At 36.1% G+C, this 23,633-nt stretch overlaps 1 long non-coding RNA gene across 2 annotated transcripts in view; it reads left to right on the top strand.

Moving 5' to 3' along the window:
* The first annotated feature begins 6,015 nt into the window (after window positions 1-6,015).
* Window positions 6,016-23,633, top strand: part of LOC119716013 (uncharacterized) — an 85,562-nt gene continuing 67,944 nt past the window's right edge. The window contains exons 1-2 of one of the 2 annotated variants that reach the window (XR_011807783.1): window positions 6,016-6,151; window positions 9,219-9,305. This is a non-coding gene — a long non-coding RNA (uncharacterized lncRNA). Of the gene's footprint in view, window positions 6,152-6,181; window positions 9,306-23,633 lie in introns of those variants that run through there. The other variant, XR_011807782.1, reaches the window with a different exon arrangement.

Below are 23,633 nucleotides of genomic sequence, written 5' to 3'. Positions count from 1 at the left end.
GTATGGCAGCAGGTTTCCCCAGTTTTCACCTGTAACTGATCGGTGAAACCTAGACATGCTGAATGTATTCATTAATTGCAAATTGTGTTGTCTTGAAACAGGTGGGTTGTCCATGAGTCTTTTCCAGAGATGAAATTGTCTCAAGCATGTTTTTTCTTCTGAGGCTTTAGAAGTAAACTGTTAACTAAATATTCACAACAAAATAAATGTCTCTCCATCCGGCACCAAAAGTGCAAATGGTCCCAGGGTGATACGAGACAATTCAGAGTAACAGTAAACAGAGTTACATCTTCCTTTTGGCAATTTTATCATCAACCATGATTTAATTCTACTTCATCATTTTTAGCACTGTTCTGTGTTTTGACTCTGAGACTAATGGATTTAGGCAAAATGTGGTTTGAATGAAGGAAGGGTTTTCACCAGTGTATTTTTAGAAGATTCATGCTTTAGAGAAAGGGGGGATTCTGGTAAGGGAAGAGATTGATTTCTCCAGGGTTTCCGGAAAGCTGCTGGCAGGACAAGAAATAGGATCCTCGTCTCCTGCGGCTGTGCCTGCTGTTCTGTCCAGCAGCCCCCGTGGCTTTTCATAAGTAACAGTCACAAAAAGCAGGGCCAAGAAAATGCCTTCATCATAAACCAATAAGCAAGATGTATTCAAATGCTTCCAGCAGTTGTTGAGCCATTGATTCACAGTCATCCCTCAAAACACCAAGCATGAAGAGCAGCAACTCTTTTCATTCCTGCAGCACATATCTGTGCAGCACAGGCATTAGGCAACGGAGCAGCCTAATTATGAGGGTTTGTCCCAGCCTTAATGCAGCTTAAGAACAGCTGCTTTAAGTTGCAGTATTGGCCTGTGGGTGCCTCTAAAGATGCTTTTCCCTCTTTTCCTTCACAGTGGATCTGTTCTGTGGCCTTCAGCAAGTCAATAAATCTACTTAAATAGAATAGAAATACTCTGATTTGCAAAGGGTGTTCCAGCAAGTTACAGGCTGCTTGCTGTCACCTCTTAATCCAAAAGGAGTCACCGCCATTTAAAATGACATATTGCGCTATTTGTAACATTTTCTAAAAGGCTGCTTAGCCAGGTGCAACTCTGATCTCACAGGGGCAGGAGCCACAGCTGCAAATGGATGAAAATCCGGATTTTTGTAGTGCCAATGAGAGAAGATCACCAGATGGGAAATTTAGCAGGAAATCTCAGTGCCATTATGAATCTCCCCCTCTGCATTTCCAAGTGAAAACGAATGCTTGAATGCTGAAAATTATGACATATTAAAAAATTATTGTGAATTGCAGAGAGCTGGCTCGGATATACCTGAGGTTCTGAAATTGCAGATGGCAAATTTAACAACGCATTGTGACATGCTTTTCCTGCAGATATTAGGAGAGCAGGGAAAAGTGCACAGAATATCTAACAATGGCTTCCAGTGGGATTGGAAAACCCAAACAAAGTGAAACAGGAAATTAACATACAGGAGCTTGTCGATGTACTGTGTTCTCAATAATACAATCTACTGCTTCTGCTGTCTTTAGTACAAAACATTTTCAAGCAAGTATTGACAGTCTGTCCTCATAGCAAAAGAACTGCACACAGATTTACAGATGCTGTAGTAAATGACTTGGATTACTGAAATGTTTTTAATGCTGACTTTTTTGTATGTGAGGCACAGTAGTCTTGCAGGCAAGTCATAGGAGAGGGAGCTGTTGGAAATTCCCTGTATTTACAATGGAAATAATCTGTCTTTTTGATGAACGATGAGTAAATTCTTCACATGATGACAGCTTCCTAAAATTTATTTGTGATGGAGGTCAAATTTTATCATCACCACAAATCGTATGTAACGTGAATCGATAGCTGGTGAAATTCACCATAGAGCTCAGGAGACAGCCACTAGAGTCTAGCATTAAGCACTTACTTTTGCATAAGTCTTACTCTTGCATGTTTGCATACAAATATTTTGAGGGGTGTGGAATTACATAGATATATGCCAGGAATGTTTTCAGACTTTTTATCTTGTAGGATAGTCACAAATGTAAATTCTCTCAGCTTTTATTATATATGTGAAAATACTAGAATATCTACTGTAATATTTTTTTAGTAGTAAAAATATTTTTACAATGCAACTCTTTAGGTAAGTTTTCTGGTTTCCTGTATTTATATCTCTATTTCCTGTATTTATATCTTTCTATATGTATTTATATTTTTATAATGTAGTGACATTGAGGGTGCTAACTACTGTCTTTATCATTTGTGATCATTGGGATACCTGCCCAGACATTTTCTTGAGTGTCTTCTAAGGATTCTTCTGCCTTGGTCTGATAATATCCAAGTTTGCTGAAGCAACTTAGCTAAATATATATAGATGAAATACTCTGATGAAATTCATGGTTCCTCATCTTAGAGCTACATCGTTTGAGAAACAGTGTATTGAGTACTTACCTAGAAATCAGAAGTCCAAGTGTGGTTTCCTTAATTTGCCATGGACTTCCTATGTCAGGGACACTTTGGATGTTTCATAGCTAAAGATGAATATAGGAGTTGATAGGATTTCCAGAAATACCAGATCTTAATTCAAGCTTAACATGTACAAAAATCGACTCAGAAAGTAAAAACTGTAAACTAAGATGAGGGAGGTTTGTTTCCAGAACAGATTTTTTTCTAGCTTTGAAATAAACCTCTCTTTTGCATGAAAAGCACTTCTGTAAAGTGGAGATAACAGCCCATCTCTACCTCAGAGTCATGTTGGAAGGAAAATACATTTTAAATTCTGAGGGGATCTGAAAGAAACAAGTTGGTAAGTAGGAAATAAATACAGTTTCTAGAATTTGACATCTTCTAAGCTAGTGGGAACATATATTAATTGTGTATTGGATAGTGTGATCCTTGAACAATATCAAGAAGGGAATGGAGAAATTGTAGCTGCCTAATTGGCTAATTAGCCTTCCCTAAACAATAAGGTAACTTTGCATTGCATTTATTTTATCACCTTCATATTCAAATTCTAGAAGCTAGATACGTGCTTTGAGATAGGCACAGAAAAGAGTGTCCCTGCTTCACATTGCAAATGTTGTGGAAGTTGCTTAAAATACACAGCTGAGATCCAATAAGATCTAGCTCATTTTTGTGTGAGTAGTGCTTACTCTTGCTAGTAAGTCCTATTAGTATGGTGAATATTGATGAGCCACAAACGTGTTATGACAGTGAAGAAGTAATGGAAGTTACAGATCTCAGGAAATCCTTAGCAACAGCCCTGCAGTGAAATCAGGAAAATGATACAGATATTGCTCCGAGTTATTGTACAGTTTTATTGCAAGTTATTGTACAGTTAGGTGAGTGAGCAATGCAGAAACGTGAGACAGCTAATGTGTGAACACAGCACGTGCGCGTGCATGCAAAAATGCACATGTATAAAGCTTGCTTGAAAGTATTCTGTCAAAACTGCTTTCTCAGAAACCAGTGAACTTTTAAAGTAAACTGGTATTGTTACAAGATATTCATATTTTCCACTGATTTTTTTTTATTATTATTTTTTTTAAAGGCCTGTGTTCAGGTCATTGATGTTGCCATCCTAAAGTAACAAGACTCAGAACAGTTAATCCCTACACTGTGTTTCTGTAGGAGACCACTAGGTCACTGCCAAGCAATGGGCATAGAAGAAGTTGTAATAGGGCTGAAATTAATAGCTGTCTGTTGATCTGTTCACACAAATTTCTAGGCCTATGCTCAAGTAACTGGAGCTCTGTTATAGCCCAAATGTGTGAAATCCAGAAACTCTCATTAATGACTGAGTATTCCTGAGGTCCCTGTGAATATCAAATGCCATTAAAGACTTGTCAAGTTTTATGGTCACCTTCACAATTAAATTAGAGATAAAGCAGTTCATTTATCAGCTAACAGATAATTCCCAGTCTAGTTTCTGTAAGTATAAACTTAATAGCCTCTCTTCATTTTTCTAACATAAGCAGTCTTGGTTTGTCTTTGGCTGTCTTTGGGTAAGACGCTCTACAAGCTCTTTTTTTTTTTTTTTATATGACCCGTCGCATTGCTTATAGTTTTACTTTTCCCACTGTCCATAACTGTTCTTTGAGAAGTGGTCAACAAAGCAGGAAAAGGCACTTTTCTTCTGTAGAAGATCTTCCTTCAGCAAAATATTGTGTTTTTTTTTTTTTTTTTGGTCTCTATACTATATGCATCAATATATGTAGTAGTATTGAAAGGAGGAAAAAAGGAAGGGAGAGTGTCTGAGAACTACCAGTTTCTTCAGCATATAGGTGAGAAATAAAATGCAAGATATGCTTTTAACTGAGAAGTGTCAGTAGCATATAAAGGAAACTTCTATACTTAAAATCTTACATTTTGTGAAAAGGCAAGACAAGTACAAATCTTATGGTGTTTTGAATATCAGATGGTTCCAGGAAATATGGAATGGAAAAGATATTGAAGGGCTTGAGCAAAGTAAGCAAATACGGGGACATTCTGTAGTCACTCAGGAGCTCAGACCATTTGGATCCAAATTTTTACAGATGGAGAAGTATCAGACAGATCCTTCTGCAATTCCAAGCACAGTCAATGCAGCTTCCAGAAAAGGAGCAGCCAAAACAGAAAACAGGTGGCCCTATGTTGTTTTAACAGCAGTCTGAAAAATGACTATTGCACCTATCAAAGCTTATGCTTTTCCTGGCTTCAGAATTTCCATTACTGCACAGGGGCTACACTGAAACTCTATGAAAGTGAATACAATGTTTGAACGATGTGCTCCAGCCTTAATGATAATTGTTTGTTCAATTTCTGCAAAGACTGCAGAAGGTTATCCTGTCCTCCAAAATTGTATAATTTGCCTATGACAAAGTACCTAAGAAAATGGTCTGCAATCACTAGCAAAGATCAATAGACATCAGCACTTCATCTTCCAGACCATAAGATGTCATGCAATTTGGGCATGTATTACTACTATTTATCTTATTTATTATCTGGATCAATTTTATATAAAACCAAGACTCCAAATGAGACACTACCAATTCAGAATGGCATTTTCTCAGGAAGCAGATTTCTTAAAAAAAGATCAGGTGGACTGAATCACGAAGTATTTGGCATTCTTTCCTACATGACTTACATGAAAAGTAATTAGAAAAAGGCAGCTCCAGAGTGCTATGGAACAGCTCCGTACCAGACACAACTGATTCAAGTGAGTGGTTGAAAATATCAAAAAGGGAGAGTTGATAAATCTTTCTGTCTCTGTTTTGTTCTATACTTGTATTATTACCATTCCTTTCACAGAATTTCGAAACTGGAGAGGACTGTCATGATCATCTCACCAAGTGGGATGGAGAATTTCATTACGGAATTCCTGCCTCCAATCCATAATTCCTGACTAAGTAGTAGTTGGTGCCATTCAGGAAGATGCTTGGTCTTAATTTAAACATTTCAAAAGATAGAAGGTCCCTCGCAGTCTTGCTAAATCACTCTAACTGTTAGTCATTCACTTTTCTGTGGCGCATTTCTCATTTCAACTTTTCTAGAGTCACTTCCAATATTTCCCTACTGAGGTTTCCAAACTTTTCTTATCGTAAACTTGTAGATTCCTGTAGGTGTTGGGAAAGCTACTCTTAAACATTTGTTGGATAAAATAGGTAGGTTTAGGTCATTTTAGTGTAAAGCAAATTTCTCAGGCAATCAAATCTACCACTTGGGATTTTTTCTATAATATTCTAGGAAACAGCCTGATTTTGAATAGCATTCAAGCCACTGGCTATAAATCATTCCCCAAAGAAGGCTGGATGTTTTATCAAAATTTATCATAGATGTCTCAGAAAAATACTTGTGACATTTCTGTATACTCAGTTCTAAGAAAGAAAAAATAAATAAATATCTGTTTTTTTCTTGTTACCTGGAATAGAAAGCCACAATAAGGATCTTACACTTTTCATTTGTGTTATTGAAAATACTAGTAATAGTTCACTTATTTTAAATCTGTCTTAAACAATATCAATTTTTTTTTTTTTTTAATAATCAGGTTCTGATTGCCAAGATTAAAAGGAATAAGCAGTTATCTATTACAATGAAGTCTAACTCCAAGGAATTCCATCAAACTAAGGTGATTTACATCAGCCCGTGGTATGACCCAGAGCCTTTCTTCTTAGCTATAAGGTAGTTTTATTCAAACTCAAATTTATTTTTTTTAAGATTTTGAATTATCCTGCATTTACTGAATAGTGGGAATCTTACCATTTAAAATATAATTTTAATTTAAAATAAGAGCTGATCTGTTTTATAGATCTCTAAACTATTACATACTTTTGCTGTTCTCAGTTTTAAAATCAAGATCACTCTCTGTATTGGAGATTATTAAATGCATATCAGCTGATGATAGTTATGTAATTCATCTGAAAACAGCAATAAATAAAATATAACCAAAAGCAACCCTGAACACTGACAGTAAATTAAATAGCAAAATGTGTGAATATTTCCACAAAAAAAATGCTGTGTATATATACACTTATATTGTTATAGAACTTTGAATAAGAAGATAGAACAGAGGATAATAAAATAGATCAAGGATCAGTTATTGTCTCTGGCTAAAAAGACATGGCATTTGGTGAAAAATGTGTCTAAGAATTCCACTTTTTTACTGCAAAGAAACTCTAGTGAGTATTGTGTTGATTTATATAAAGTGTGTATGTGTACATACATGTATAACACACACACACATACTTTATGCATGTGCACACACACAATGTTCATAACAAAAAAGGATGGATTAAATTCACCACCCTTCAATGTGGGGTACATTGTTGAATGTTAGGTTATGAAATGCACAAAGGAGCATTTTCCTCATCCTTTTTGAACTCCAGTCTTTGCCGTTTCATCCTGAAGGTCTGTGCCCTGAGCTAGGGTGACATGGAAATGATAGCAATGTAACCAATGATGGTCAGAGGCAGTTCTGGACCTGCGCAGGTTGCCTGGGGATGTTTTGCAGTTGAGATCAGAGGTACTAGGCGAGATCTTGGTGTGAGTTTTGAGTACTGAGACAATTTAGGCTCCAGAATCCAGAATCCTTCTGTGAATATGAGGCTAGGTCTTTTCACAGCTCTGTAGCATTATGACTGGGTCTTCATATGTATATAAGCAGAATTTATGTCGGTATTCTGGATATTTTACACTCCTAGCACAACATGCATTGGCCAAATGAAAGCCAGATCTTTTTTACAGACACTGAACAAAAATGTCCAAAAATGCCAGTTAAGGTGTAACTCTTAGATATAAACGTATGTATGCTTTTACAATTATCATGTATACCTTATGAAAATATTACACAAAACTTGCATGAATGTTATAGTCTATGTAACATAAATTTGAGTTTAAAAACAAATATATCAAAATGACTGCATTTGCTATGTCTGGAAAATCCTATTTTCTGTATATTGAAATAGGTTACTTACTTAACAGCTAACATATTTAATCTCAATATGTTAATCAGGTCTTGGATTTATTAATTGTTTATTCAGAGTTTACATTATTATTGACTACGTTACAACAGTATTGATTATTTTATGGCAGAATATGCATATATACTGTATATATAAAGGTATGTATATGTAATTTCAAAATTTTGTTCCATCTGAACATCTGAAATTTTAATTTCATCTCTGCATGTCTCTTAAGTATTGCAAAACAATAGCATTTTTCTAGTTCTCTTTGACCAAGAAAGCTAGGTTCCATTTTTCCCTTTTTTTTTTTTTTTTTTTCTTTGGAAGTTCTGACAAGGAAGAATGCTAGGCGATTCATTTGATCCATAACCAGAACAAATCCAAAGTTCATCTGAGTCTGTATAAGTTTTAGAAAGAGTGGAGAATGACGTGGAATATAACGGTGCCTGTTACATGTATTACCCCCGATAATTTATTGTCACAACCTCGCCTTTCATCTCTGTGGAGCAACAGTGTCTCCTGGTGGTCAAGTAGCAGTTAGCATCAGGCAGTTTTCGATTTTTTTTTTTTTCCGAAAATATACAACTCCATGGCAGCTAATACTTTTGAAGGCACTATCACAATAAATTTGAGATTCTTATATGAACTGTTTACTTTTTTTTTTCTTTTGTATTCCAAATGCACTCAAGTGTTTCAGATAGCTGTAGTATGTACATAAATATGTACATATGTAATTTACGTATTATACTTACATATGTACATGTAAGTATGTACATAAATACTTTAGAAGAACTTCATGTTGAAAAAAAATCATTACCAAAAGCCAACTCCCTCTGCCTATGATCTTACTCCTCCTTCACTGTTACTCAAATGCTCTTCCCTTCCCCCTGGCCAAGGATATGTTTGATTATGTGATTTATTTATTTATTTATTTTTAAGGAAATAAAAAAACAACACTTAGTTGTGCTGAGTCTTTAAACATTTCTCATGTGTGTTCACTCTGTGTGTTGCTTGTAGTAAATGGAACTTTCAATCCCTTGTGAAAAAAAATGCTTTATAAATCATTCTAATTTCTTCCATTTCATTTTCTTCACTACACACACAAAAAGGGAAGAGAGTTAATGTTTCCCTATCTTCAAATTCAATTTGAGGCATTTCACTTGATGAAATGTATATTTCCGTAAACATTTCTCACTAGGGATGGCATCTAAATTTGCATTCTGGAATTTGACAGCATACCTTTATAACCTTGCATTGTGTTCATTGATCACTAGCTGCTGTGTGCTATTTAAGTAATTTCCTTTTCATGTTTATCTTAAATTGAAAACAATATAAGGTTCTAAGCCTTCTGTGAAGAAATTCAGTAGTATGAAAATATTGTAGACTAAATATAATTGTTCACTCCTATGTCCAAAGAGCAAAATGCGGAGTTGAATGTACTTAGAAAATCTTTCTTCCATGGCAAGGTTACAGACTTAAATGAGGTTTTATATAATATTATTTTTTTAATGCAAAAATAAAATGTCAATTGAGTCTCTTACTGTGTATGTGTAGGTGCATAAAATACAGAGCTGGATAAAATATAAATTGGAGTATCTATGAATAATATCAGAGAGAGCAGGTAAAGAAAGATGTCCTCCTTCCAAAATACAGATAAGCACGTATCTTTGCCATCGATTGTTAGGTAACTATTCGGAGAGTTGAACTCTTTTTATGAAAGTTTTATTGTTAATGTGTGTTTCTCTTTTTCTTTTTTTGCTTTCTTATTGACTAAATACATCATGGAGTTATGGTACCCAGGTCTACAACTGCATGCAGATGGTGACATGCTCATATGAGAAGCCTCAGAGGACAGAGGACAGACATGCAACCAGGTATTACTTAGGTTAAGTCAGGTTTGTTGAATTGACAGACTAGAAAGTATTGTCAAGTCGCAGGAATAACATGATTTCTGAACTTACTGAGCATAATGAAAGGTAGTATTTGTATTTGTTCCAGGAAATGTGCTGTTAAAGACTTCCTCTAAACATGCAAAAATTCAGACTTCTTAATTCAGTATAAATGAAATTGATATCTAGACATTTAAAGATGATTGAATTACTATAATTTTTATATTTTTTCTCACTAAATCTGCTTTTCCTACTACATCTGACTATGCTGCAAGTTCTTTTGTATAAACCCTTTTAAAACGTAAACCCTTTTATAAAGTAATAAAAGTTTAATGAACATACAATGAAGCTTTCCATAAGCTAATGAATATACAGATGACATAGTAGTGTAGCCTTATTTTAGTTTCAGGCATGTAATATTGTGAGATATTCCTGCACCAAAATTCTGGTTCATTTTACACAGCACAACACATTGAAAATTCAGATGCTGGAAAGCACAGATTAGGGAATGCTTGGATCAGGAGCTTTTGTTTTGATATTGATCCTGTTTCTACCAGGTTAGGACTGGTACAAATGCATTGTTTTTGTTATTAAGATCCTTGTAAGAGACATAACATCTATGAACATTGAGAGCTTTCTAAGGAGGGAGGTGTCAGTTTCTCTGGGTTTCAATTAATAAAAAAAAAATCTTCATAAAAAGAAAGCCTTCTGATGTCTGGCAACACAACTTTATAGCTCCTTTCCCCCTTGCTTGCATGGGAGGTTACTCTCTTTTTATAGGTAGAGTGAAGACCCTGTGAAGTGAAGTGAAATAACTGTGTGCAAGATAACACAACTTGTTGATAGAGCAGAGAAGATTATATGATACCTCCTATGCAGTTTTTACAAATAGAATGAGTAACTGTAGTAAGAGCCATTGCTGCAGACAACTGGAGTTGTAGAGTCCTTCTTATCTGTATCTATACTTATCAACAATTAATGGCTCACAGAAGGGGCTCATGTTTTTCTTTCATACCATATCATCAGCTTTTACCATGAAAGGAACGGTGATAGGAATGATTTTTCTAACTCCATCACTGTCTGTAGAATTAATCAAGACATTCAAAAACATCATTATTTTTTTTGAACCAAGACATTCAAAAACATCATTAGTTTACAAATGGTATAACCTATATGGTCACAAACAGGATAGAACAAATTTCCACTTGCACGTAAAACTGGCCCATTTCTAATTTGACAGTTACGTAACACTTCCTAGTACTGGTGTTCACAGAGAAATGTAAATTGTTCCTGCAAATCAGGTAGGCATTATGTGACATTCAGTTTTTATTAATTTTAGCTGCAAACAGGTAAAGTGCTTATCAATAAAATTCACAAGGCTTAAATGTCTGTGTATCTTGGGCCTGATTCCCACGGTATTCAAGTTCCTGAATACAAATATTGCTTAGAAGTTAAGATAGCTTAGTAAAAAATGTGTCTGAATTGCAAACTCATCCAAAATCAACAAAACTTAAGTGCATGGATTTGCCTATGAATACCTATGTATGTACATAAAACCAGGGCTAATTCTTTCCATATGGGAAAGATAACAAAAATTTTCCTATTGATTGCAATCTATCTTCAGCTGCATGCACCATCAGTGAACAAACCAGGTGACTTCCACTTAAATTTATCTGCAATGCAGAAGAGTGGCTGAGAATAAATAAAAATCAGCTGTAGGGGACATCTATAATTCTCAAAAGAGAAGGGAACAAAGTAGGAAAAGAGAGAAAGGTGTGAAATTATTCTGAGTAACTAAGAGATGCAAGCAAACTACAAGAATTCTGGAAGCATTTCTATCATTTGGCTGGAGAAAGACTGCAACGTAGTCCTGAAAACAAATGCAGTCATAGAACTAGTGTTACTATAGAGAGAATTAGAGTAACACTGCAGGTACCAAACAGCTGACATTTTAAGAACATAGTTTTTAAGAACATAGTTTTCTCTTCAGTACACGTGATGTTCATCTATATGCTCCAGGAAAAAAAAAAAAAAGAAAAAAAAAAAGACAATGGTAAACTAAGCCACAACTTTTAGATGGCCTAGGAGAAGACACAATGACAATTTCCCATCTAATTCTCAGTTACTGTGATGCCATGAGTCTGAACTGTGCTATCTATTACAACTTATGGTGTACAAGCCAGGATTTCAGTTAAAGCTGAACACCTTAAAATGCCTCTCTGTTTTTGAGACTACCATATAAAGTGGCTAATTGTCTTTGAAAAATTACTGACCGTAAGCATTTTACTAAGAGTGGCTGAGATATGATTACATCTCACAATAAATGCAGAAGCTGTTCTGTTGAAAACTTGGTCTTTTGTGAACATTTAAATTCCCTCAAATTAATTTAATATAACTGTGGACCTTACAGATGCAAACTGTCCTGCATCTAATCAGACTGGAGAAAGGGGACAGCAGAAGTGTGGCCCTCCTGGATGAGATATCCTGTATCAGAGACAGAGAATATGCAATGGCAATGTTTATCTGTTATGGTCCCTACTCAGGTCAAGGGAAGATGAAAAGATGCTCTGGGTCAGTGCATAATCGCCCTCTAGTTTGTAGGTACTATAACCTAAAAATTAAATCCTCTGCTGATCTAAAGTAGCATAGATACTGTGGTTGTAGCAGATCTATGCTAATTTATTTCATCTGAAAGACTAACATGAAACTTTCTTGAGAAAATGTGATTTGCAATTTTTCAACAGGTTTAATTGAATCTAAAATTCAATTTGTTCATACTATCTGTAACCTTTAAGCAATCAATGGCTATACAATTTCAGTAATGACTCTTGAAAATTAGAATTATTGAAAAGGCTTACAAGTAGTGATAAGCAGAGTAAGGTGGTATTGATTGGCCAGTAGAATACATTGATTTGAACTGCAAGCAAGTACATGTATTATACTAGAAGAATTGTATTACTATACTCCTTTTTGCCACTGTTATTCTGAGTCACCTGTAAGTAGATTCATGGTATTTATTTGATTACAGTTTTAATAGGTTTTAATGGCTTGAGCAGATTTATGGCTGAGGAAACATGAAATTCTGAAAAACATCATGCAAAATGTATTGAAGGCACAAGTTTCCACAGGCCTTTTTCATTTAATAGATTGTGAATGCTTATGATTCACTGAACAAATACTCTTACCATATAAATTTAAGACTTTGTTTGTACTGTGCTTGCAAATGAGTTTTCTCAGTCTAAAATAAGAGTTGGATACATTATTTTTCATCTAGGTGTTGTATTGTAACCTTACTTCAGCCAAGCATGAAAAATTGTACTGAAATTTGCAAAGCATGCACAGCATGTATGCCCAAGCACACGATTTGTGTGGGGACTATTTCAGTAGACTGTAAGCTTTAAAATTACTAGAAATATTCCAGTTTCAATCAGGAAAAATATAATAATATTTTGTCAAATCCACACTTTAATATATTGCTACCATATACAATGACAGCACATCATAAAATAAAAGAATGAACAAATCAGGACTATGATAATTAAAGGGACTGTTCAAACACAGAAGATGGTAGTCTCTGCATCAATGAACTTTTAACCCAAGCAAGTGACAGGTAAAGACAGAGTGACCACTGTTGCAGCAGAATTGCTATCCTCTTGGTCTGACTTTAATCGACAGGTAAGCACACAAATAGTAAGAAAGGGGAAGTTAGAGCAAGAAGAGGATTTTACGTAAGGGACAAAGCTATGTAATACAAGGAGAGAAAGGATGAAACAGCAAGTTTGTTCATCCTGTCATGTTAGAGAAAATTGTGTAAAACTTAAGTTCTGTAAAAAGAAGATCAGAAGTTCCTGGCAGACCTAGAATCTTACCCTTCATTTCTACTACAGCAGTCTTTGCTTTGGCCGTTTTTTTCATCTCATCAGCAAAGATCTATATTAGTAACTGAGCTTGTATTAGTAACTTGTACCATGTGCAAGTCTCTTATCGATGTCAGTGGAAATGTCAAGCGTGAAGTGTGTTTAGCATGCAACACAGTTATACCAGGAGAAAATTTTGCTCTGATTTAGTCTTCTGTTACAGACTTAATGTAGATGTGACCTTAGGAAAAAACTAAATCTGAACACTTGAAACAAAGTTTGAGTTGCATCTTTTAAGGGGCTGATTGTCATCTCATACTGATGGCATATCCACGTAATCAGAGTGAATTCAGTGCAATTGTACACAGTGGATGCTTTTCTGAGCAGAAGTTTGAGTCCTCACAGTCTGATTTGGTAAACATGAGATTTAAAACTGTTAAAAGACAACACAGCTCTATTTTTTTGCTGATCTCAGTAGGAGCTAAACAGTTTGAAAAATTCAGAGATTGGATGTATATGTGAAAAATGAGGTTACTTAACACACATAAAACCTATTGGCTGTTAATCTGTTTTGATCTTACCTTAAAGTTTACATAAACTATGTTAGCAATACCTTGCAGCTCAATATTTTTCCTTCTTTACACATTCAGTTTTAAAAGATCATAAAACCTTTTTACTTTTTTTTTTTTTTTTCCCTGTTTTAAAATGAATATACATCAGTGTAATCCAGAATATTTGCATGATATTCCCACAGCTTTGTATGTGTCCAGTATAGGAAATACTGTTGTTGCATTTGCAAAACTTCATGACTCATGACTCATCTTTAAAAGTTCTCCCTCAGCTGTGTTTCTGGAAGATGTAGTGTAGTTTGTCTATTGCTGAAATGGTTAAGGATCATTACCAATACCAAGTTTTAAAGTTTGTCTTCACTGAAACATCACATGGAAGGGGCTGAAGGATCAAAATGAAGCTGCACTACAATGAGAAACCACTCATTACTCTTTTGTGTTGTATGTAGACATGATGTTTCTCAGGCCTTGAAGTTTCAAGTCAGCTTTATACAAAACTACAGTAGAGCTACTACATATAAGTGTCGTCTTTATTTTTTATCTGCATCTACCACCCATACAAACACCCATCCATACCAACACATGACATACGAAATAATGAGGAGCACTGAAAGAGAGTAGGGAACCTGGGAATTATTATTATTATTATTCCCCCCCCCCCCCCCCCCCCCCCCCCCCACGTTTATTTCAGGTTTCTAATATGAGAGCACTTTACACAAAAGAAAGGGGTACTCTTTTACAGTCACTGATGTGAGTGCAATTCATACGGAACAGTACCACCATTTCTGCTCTGGTGGCTCTTAGTGAACGAACATTCTGGTGAGACATGGGAATTCTCACTTTTGTAAATACATGGGGGAACATGATATAGAAACAAAAGGGATTATGAAATACTGAGGGCAGAAACTAAGGAGGGTCAAGTACACCAGAGAACCAAGATGGTATCTTCAATGAGTCACAGCAGTTTGGAAACTAAGTAAAACTCTAAAGCAGCTTGTCTATTTGCTACAGGAGACCTGAGGGGAGCAGGAGAAAGGGAACAGAGTAGCTAAGGGAACAAGGTCCAACAAGCTCCTGCAGCTCCAGGGCCTGGCATGGCTGGGCTGCGTCTACCAGGTGGAAGCTGGGTGGGAGAGGTCTCATAAAGCCCCCAGCCCCAGATTTTTGGTAATAGCTACATAAAGTAGCTATGCTATTGTTCTTTTGAACCACATACGTTTTTGTGGCTTACAAGTTTTCAAGCAACCTGCAAAATGTCTCTGAATCTCCATATTTGCCTGAATGTTGTCAAAAATAATTATTTATCTAAACACTTACTTTGTAAATGCCTTTACCAGTATTCAGCATTCATACTTTATTGTATTACTGCTTCAAAAGCTTGAGTCATCCTGTCAGGGTCCAAAAACTATTCTTGATCAATCATGCAGGACTGTTGTAAGCCAAGGCAGGCTATCATCAGACATCAAAGCAAGCTGTTAATCCTCCTACATATACAAAAGTTTGCATCTCAGAGACAAAATCTTATATTGCCTTTTTAATATTTGCTAAAATGCTACTCAACATTCAAGGTTCGGTATGTTTTATGACTGCAGTTTTGTCATGGAAACCACCTGTTTCTATGGAGTTGTTTGCCAGAATCTAATCTTTCATTTAAATAAGAAATTGTTTAATAAGAAATGTTCGTGTTTATTACACTTGGATACCTAGAAACCTAGAGACTTCATCTGCATTAGTCTTCTTTCTCTTGGGCAATACATATGCATATTGCAAAAGAGATGCTCTTCTATGTCTGAAAAATGTCTCATCCAAATGCCATCTGCATGTAAACTGATACAGTGTTCTCTAAACTCCCCAAATAGCTTGAAACAACAGCTCTTGAATGTGCAGCATGTTGTCTTTATGGAAGTGCTACGGTAGGAGTGAAATGGAAACATATAATCAAGAAAACCATAAACATTTCACTATAAACTTCTTATGCAGTTTGGATCACAACATAAAGCTACAAACTCAGACCCTAGTTACTCTCATGGTCCTATAAGCAGACAAGTTTACTACAGGCTGATGTCCAGATGCAGAAACCACTAGCTTAACAGCAGACAAGGTGTCAGTTTAACAGTTTGTACATGATTTTGCAATACATAAAGATGTATGAAAAGTATTAGCAAAGTGGAAATTAAGAACATTTAATAGCATAGGAATGTAACTTTTTAAAAGTAGTGGATGTAAAATAAATCCTTTACTGTGATGCTTACATTAATTTGCAAAGCCTATCATAGAATTCTGGATTTTCTTAAATTTCCCTAAATGGATTTCCCTTAATGTTAAGAAATAGTGAGGACTCACAGTGGAGTAAAGCATGATATGAAGGAAGAGTTGAAGTTCCTCTCTTTCTTTACACCTCTCTCCCAGTGTGAGTTACACTATGGGGCAAGAGGAGCACCTGGGACCCACACCTTGCACTGCTATGCAAAGCCCGAAGTCCAGGATATGGTGGGGTAAGGTGTGGGGATACTTCAGCTCTGCAGCTTGCACGGACTGGTATGCATGGACTAAAGACTCATGCAGATGAATGTGAATTTATACAAATGGAAGGGCCACTTCACAGAAAATATCCTTGATTGGAGTATGAATGCAGTGTACCGGATTAAGATGGAATGGTTTGTGGGTAGCCCAGGTGCAGGAAGTGTCTTTGTTCAGAATGAAACATCTGTGTTTTACACTGTAACTGGTTTGGGAAGCAAAATTCATCTTCCTCTCTCCCTAGCGAATCTCTGTTAATAAGACTTCCTATTTTTGGAAAGAGAACATCATTAAACAGGAATAGCAAAAACTAAATGTGTAACTTGATGCTTAATGTAGCACCCCAGTTGTTCAAGAGTCCTTCATACTCTTGGGTGATGTTTTCTAGTTACTCTTATATTGTTGCCAGGGCCCTGAGGCCTAATTAATAGAACTTAATAGCCCCATACAGCCTCACCTGGGGCCTCCCCCCTCACCCTAGCCCCCAGGAGTCTCATTCCAGCTCAGGTGCAGGCTTTCAGTTCTTTTCTCAGCCCTGTCTGTGGCCATGCCTCTTGGACCTGTACTGCAAAGTAGCCTGACTCCAGCCCTGTCTTCTGGTTAAGTTTCTCAGCCCTGTGCTGTAGCCTTAACTCTAGTCTCATCTCTGATCCTATTTCTACTTGCTCCTGACTGTGTCCCCTGGGCAGACCCTGCCCCTGTTTTGCTGCTTGCTGTGCCTTCAGTGTCCCCCAATACTAACACCTGTCTCTGCCTGCCGTGGTCAGGTATTGTGGGACTGTTGGTGGGGGCACTGTCCTGTGCTGGGTCACCCCTTTGCTCCTGGCTTCTCCTCCATGGGAGAAGCTCTTGGCATCTATAGGACACACCAAACTTGGCTGAAGAGAGGGTAGAAGGTGGGTCTTTTGGGGTTCAAGCACTGAGCTGCTCAGCTTTACGGACATAGTAGCAGTTCGGTTGCATGTGCTGCCAAAAACATCATGGTTGAGTTGATTTCACATTTGGAGGGCCCATTCAGATATCACGTTTGGCATGATTCAAGTGGCAAAATCTCCCCTAAGTTCTGTTGGGGATGGCTGTCACCACCTAGCAGGCTCACTGTAGTAGTCGTCATTTAGTGCAGAGTTGGTTTCTTTACCATGATTTTATTATAACATTGTTTGCTCTACTATAGCACCTACCTTAGTGTTTGGAAATATGTTTTTTCTTTCTTTTCTTTCTTTCTTTTCTTTCTTTCTTTTCTTTCTTTTCTTTTCTTTTCTTTTCTTTTCTTTTCTTTTCTTTTCTTTTCTTTTCTTTTCCTTTCTTTTCCTTTCTTTTCCTTTCTTTTCCTTTCTTTTCCTTTCTTTTCCTTTCTTTTCCTTTCTTTTCCTTTCTTTTCCTTTCTTTTCCTTTCTTTTCTTTTCTTTCTTTCTTTTTCTGCATTTTTAGTCTATTTCCTAAACAGTAATTTAGGATTAGCTGAGAACACTGGTAACCAACATTTTACATCTCTGCCTACCACCCATCTGTACAACCAACCCACAGGCAGCCTGCCCAGATTTGCCTGGCACAATAATAACTGTAATAAGTATTGAAATCTCTCTTCCACATGGGATGGTCTGGCTGGTCTGGAGACTGCTGACAGAACAGAAGGAAAACTTGCTGTCGTGGGCAGGCACCGTTTGCTCTTTCTGATCTTCCCAGTCAGAAAAGACCTGTGGCTATTTTAAGATAGTAATAAAAACAAAACAATGCAACAAAACAAAACAAAAAAATACACACACCCTACAATGTAAACCCCCACATTCCTTTTATAGTCTCGTCTTCACACTTTCTTAAGTGCTAAGAGCAAGCATGAGGTAATTTAACCACAAGTTGAAAATAAAAAAAAGGCAACATAAAAAAGATTTTCTTTGTAGACTATTAAAAAAAAAAAAGTTTATGCCCACAGTTTCTTGGGTGACAGGATGATACATTTCAATGTGATGATGATTTCCATCTTAATGGCTTAAATTATTTTTAAACTTTATGTCATTTCTTATTCACCTAACCTACTTAGTGAGTACAGAAAAGCTGTGCAATTCGCTATTGCTTTTGTTTGTTCTAGAAGAAGATGGGACTTCAGCAGATATTTTTTCAGGACAAGTCTTTGCTGGAAAAATGAACAGTGCTTTTCAATTCTAGATATAGAATTAACTTCAAAGTCCTTTTTCGTCGTTGTTCTTTTTTCCCTTTGTCTTCCAATAACAGACTATTTTGTATATATATATACACACACACACAGAGAAGTCAGCTTCAGAGATCACAGGAAATTATTTTAGCAATATCTCAGAAGATGGCCTCCAATAACAATTTTTATTACTGCAGAGAAGGCTATAAAATAGATTTTTGCCTTGTGTCTATTCCCACATTGAATTCAGGCTCTCTTCTGTCAGGGACAATTATACTTTTACTTGTCTATCCTCTAACTACTCCTCCCATTTCATAGAATTCAGAAGACTTTGGGAGAGAGCCTTCTAACAAAATTAAACGGTATTTGAATTTTTTTATAATCTCAAGGTCATTGTATCATAAAGAATAGAAAAGATGAACTGTTATTATTCTCACTGAAAGACTGGGACAACCCCAAAATGCTCAGGATTAACTGTAATAAGTGTATTAGCACAGTTACAGTGTATCTGTATTAATGAAGATGGTTCATGGAAATAAATCTGGATGCAGGTATGTTGAGACTTGAGGGGATAAAAGAGTGGTGTCTGTATTTAGGAAACTGCATCTCAAAAACTCTGATTTAGCAAAGTATTTTACTACAGACCTATCCTTAAGCAATTTGCAGTTGCTTCCTTGTTTGTAATTATTAGGAATTATTTGGTGCCTGAAACTAGAAACACATTCCCAAATCTATGAAATTTATGACTTCGTCACAATCTCGCAGAAAGCCTGTTGCAGCTTTAGGAAGTGAATTACTATCCCCTGATAAGAATGCAGTATTGTGACCTTAAATTCACTTTTTTTTTTTTCATAGGCATTTGGTTGGCAAAATCTTGGCCTTTTTACTTGCACTCTGGCTTCTCAGTTCTACAGGCATAGCAGAATTATAGATTACAGCAGACAGGTGTGTTTTTATTTTTTGAATGTGCTGTCCTTCAGTTTTTATACTAGTCAGTTTATTTTCTGTTTCTGACTGAGCAAGTGATTGGATTAAGCAGTTACAGCAGACCCAAAGTAAATATAATTCATGTACTCTCTTTTTAGCCTATTGAGACAAAACAGTTAAACAAAGAAGCTGTGAGGTGCTTTATTAAGAAATAGTCTGATATACCAGTGAATGTTGAGATGATGCATGTTGAGATGCATTTTAGTTGATCTGGTTGTACGTGAATATCTTAATGATGCTATTATATTTTTATTGAAGCTTTGATAACTGAAACTGTATTTACTGTGTTAATGTTTGTTTTTTTTTTGGTGTGTTATGACCCAGCAATGACAGGTTGGAGATGAATTAAAAGGAACTCATCTCCTGTAACATGGGACACACTATCGCTCTTAGTAAGCATGATTCAGATGAGCCATGAAGTACTCACTTCATGCTAATGAGGGGAGAAGAACGAGGTGCATGTAGTACAAGCTAACCTTTTAACAAACACTCATCTGGACAAGTGACTTTCTATCTCCTGAATGTTTGTTTTACTTTTTTGGGGTATGTAAGGACCACACCTGAACAGCACATCTTTCCAAATGTAAAAGGGTACTTTTTACATTACCACCTGACTTGTTTTGGGCTAGAATGTTCCTTACAATATCATGTTGTTTACAATGAGATGTGAGTAGAAATATATTAGAAATTCAGAGTAGAACTTCTGCTTTAGACTTCAAATTACTTCTTGAAAATATTTGTGTAGCACATTGTAAGATGCTTTCACCTCATTTTTAATAGTGCTTAATAGATGTTGGTGATATAAAACATCAACTCTTTCCTCTGAATAGAAAGGATTAAAAACAAAACTCTGTTTAGAAATGGTGGGAACGTCTGTAATATCCTTCCCAATTAAAAATAAGCTCATCCTAAGCATTCTTTTCTTGGCTTCACAGATGCATGTTGACATCATAGAGTCTTCATTGTTTTATGTCTGAAAAGGTAATGATGATAAATGATGACATAGTACCATGAGAAACTTCTTGTTCAAGGACATATCTTTTTTATTTCATAATCATCTCAGTTCTTGATAGAACATTTCCTTTGCAAATACAAAACAAAACAAAAATAATGAGCCTTACTCAAAGTTTCAGCATCTTATATAGAAATTCTGTTTCTCTAAATTTATTGTCATATTAAGACATATATACAATCAAGCCAAGGGAGAAAACGTTTCCTCCATAATGCCTACAGGAACCTAGCCAGCTGCCATGTCCCCTGTGCCTGTCTCTGTTGGCTGAAAGTTATTGCTGGACCACTTTCTTGCTCTCCTTGTTGAGTCTTGAGATCTTACTTCTGAGCTGTGGGATCTGCTAATTCGTGCCTCCTGTTGAGAAGAGTGATCATTTCCCAACACAGCCCTGGCTATGGTAACAGAGCACTTCCCAGTAAGCTAATGTTGGTAGCTCAGCACCTGCAGCCATGCCATGGCGCAGAGGTTGCTTTTCAGGATGGTGAGATATTCTGCACTCAGATGAGACTCTACAGGACCTGCCTCTTGTAGGGCATAAGTTCCTGGGTTTGTGAATAACACGGTGTTGTCCCTGTATGAAGGAAAATGTGAAGTCCTCTTTTGTTTGTTTAGGTCTGGTTGGTCTTTCTTTACTGGCAAAATCTAGGAGATTTCCATACTCACCTGGCAATCAGAACAACCTGCAGTGGTAAATTATCAGTGAGATTGGTGATACCGTTAAAAACTTTTCATCACTAACATGTGGAGTAAGTGCTGCCAGATGTAGGTATGTGAAGTTACCAGGTTAGAAAGACCTTGTGAAGCAATTGTCTCTTAGATACTAAATTATGATTCTTCAATTTAAAGGACAATCATACACCCCAGAGAAATCAAGTCAAAGAGTCATGGTCTTAACTGTCTCTCAGTTTGAAGAGGTTTAATTGTGGAGGAAAGGTCGACTTTGTTCAGTAATATCTATCTGTATGAAGAGCATCTTAGTAATAATGTAGCAAATTTTTTTTCATGAGAGTTTATATTGCAATGTATATAAACAGGGTGTTCGATGAATCTTGTATGAAATGGTTGGTTGTCTTTATCCATAAGTCAGTAGTTCTATTGATTTGATGAAGTCTGAAATATCATTAATTATATTCTCTAGCCAGAGAAGCATTTCACAAGAGAACCTGAGGGTCAATGTGGATGTATTCTGAAATTTAAATCACCTTCTACTTGATTAATTTTCATTGTTGGACATTTACAAATACACATTTTGAGAAGTAAATGTGAAAGTGTGTGTGGGGGGGGCGATCTCATATGTCATATAGAAAGGACTGACATTTAAAGGAATGAATATTTAATCTAAGCATCCTCTTATGAATATGGTATCCTGAAGCATGCAGATAAGGACTATTCAGCCTGGATATTGCAGTATTAAGCAAACTGAAATTTGAATGTTGGATCATTAATGCAAAACATACTGCATTAGTGATTATATTGATTGGTGGTTATTACTGAAGTTTGTTTTGTTGTCTGATAATGATTGGGTAATTACTTTAGGGTCAATGAATTCACATTAATTAGATACTGAATGTGAAAATAATCATGGGAAATGAATAAAGACTAGCTGGCTGAATTTTATTGGTAATTATTAATTATTAACATTTCTCGTTATTAAAATTTCTCAAAGGCAAGACAGGAAATTTATTCTACAATAGTAATTTGTCTACTTGGTGCCCTTAGCATTGAACTTGGGAATTGAAATCCCATGTTCTTAATACAAATGATGTTGAAATGTTTTGACCCAGTTCTTACAGCTATGTTTTTATCGTTTAAGGGATAAAATAAAATAAAATAAAAATTCAAACTGTGATACTGGTAGTTTAGGAGATTTTTTCTTGTAAGAAAACTAATTTCCATGGGAAGATCCTCTTAGGTACTTACAAGTTTCAAGTGGAGAGAGTGAGAATAGAAGAACAGAGGGAAAGGAGACAAATCTTATGTGAAACAGCACAATCCTTTATAAAACATAAACATAGTATCTTGGCAACTTGTTTGGAGGCTTCTGAAACTTCCAGCTTGTCTATTCAATTAGTCATAATTACAGAATTACTGGGACTGGGAGGGACCTCTGAAGGTCATCTAGTCCAATTCCCCTGCTCGAACAGGGTCAGCCAGAACAGGTTGCCCTGGACCACATCTAATCAAGTGTTGAGTATCTCTAGGAAGGGAGACTCCACAACCTGTGTGGGCAGCCTGTTTACCTCAAAGTAAAATGCATTATTTCTTTTTTGTTGTTTATTTGTTTGTTTTTTGCCTTAGTTTTGATGGAATTTCCTATATTTCAGATTGTGCCTTTGTGCCATTGCCTATTGCCCACTGGGCACCACTGGGAAGAGTCTGTCTCTGTCTTTGCTCCTACCATCAGTTTTTAATACACCTCAATGAGATACCCTTGAGCATCTCTTCTAAGTAAAATACCATTTTAATTGCATATTTATTTGAATTAAGGTTGAGGTAATTGTTGTCTCTTAATGTTTGCTTCTAAGACTATCAGTAAGCACTGTAGGTGGGATTTTCCAGAGGAGAGTTAGTTTATGCTTTGTGAAATAACAGAGAATACTATCATACAGTATTTTTTGTGTGTGCAAAAGTTATTATGGGATGGTAAGACTGAAGTTTTTATAGAGATGCTAGACTTTTTGGAAAAAAAGTGTTTTTCTTTCAGTATTATCTACATGTATGACTGCATTTACCATGCCTTTATTTTCTATTGTAACTACTTCCTGGAAGAAAAAGGTGATCATGAGAAATATCTAGATTATCATCCACACAGACCAGCTTTTTTACTGATGTCTTTAATACATTTAGTGAGAATTCACACTAACTGTATTTTATGTGTGTATGCTTACTTATTCTGTTACTTACGTCACCCTAATTTTATAACCATATTCTTTGTTCAGTGGAGTTTGTGCTGACAGTTTGGGGTTGGAGTGCCCACTCCAGTGAAAGACGGGTTTTTTTTCTTTTTTTTTTAAAGTAGAATTTCAATTTCAATAGACTAATTATTAAAATAAATAAATAAATCTGCACAGTACAGAGAATTTTTTCCATAACCATGGAGTATTTATTTACCATCGGCATCATTGTCACCCTCACTTCATGGGACCAGCTCATAGTTCATCAAGTCTGGCACTTGGTGTATTGGTGCTACAAGATAAACAGTGCAGAGCAAGGCGC

The sequence above is a fragment of the Anas platyrhynchos genome, chromosome 2, assembly GCF_047663525.1.
Source record: "Anas platyrhynchos isolate ZD024472 breed Pekin duck chromosome 2, IASCAAS_PekinDuck_T2T, whole genome shotgun sequence".
In the NCBI taxonomy this organism is placed as follows: Eukaryota; Metazoa; Chordata; class Aves; order Anseriformes; family Anatidae; genus Anas; species Anas platyrhynchos.
Note: the sequence above shows the minus strand (reverse complement) of the source record. Positions and strands in the feature narration are given on the sequence as shown.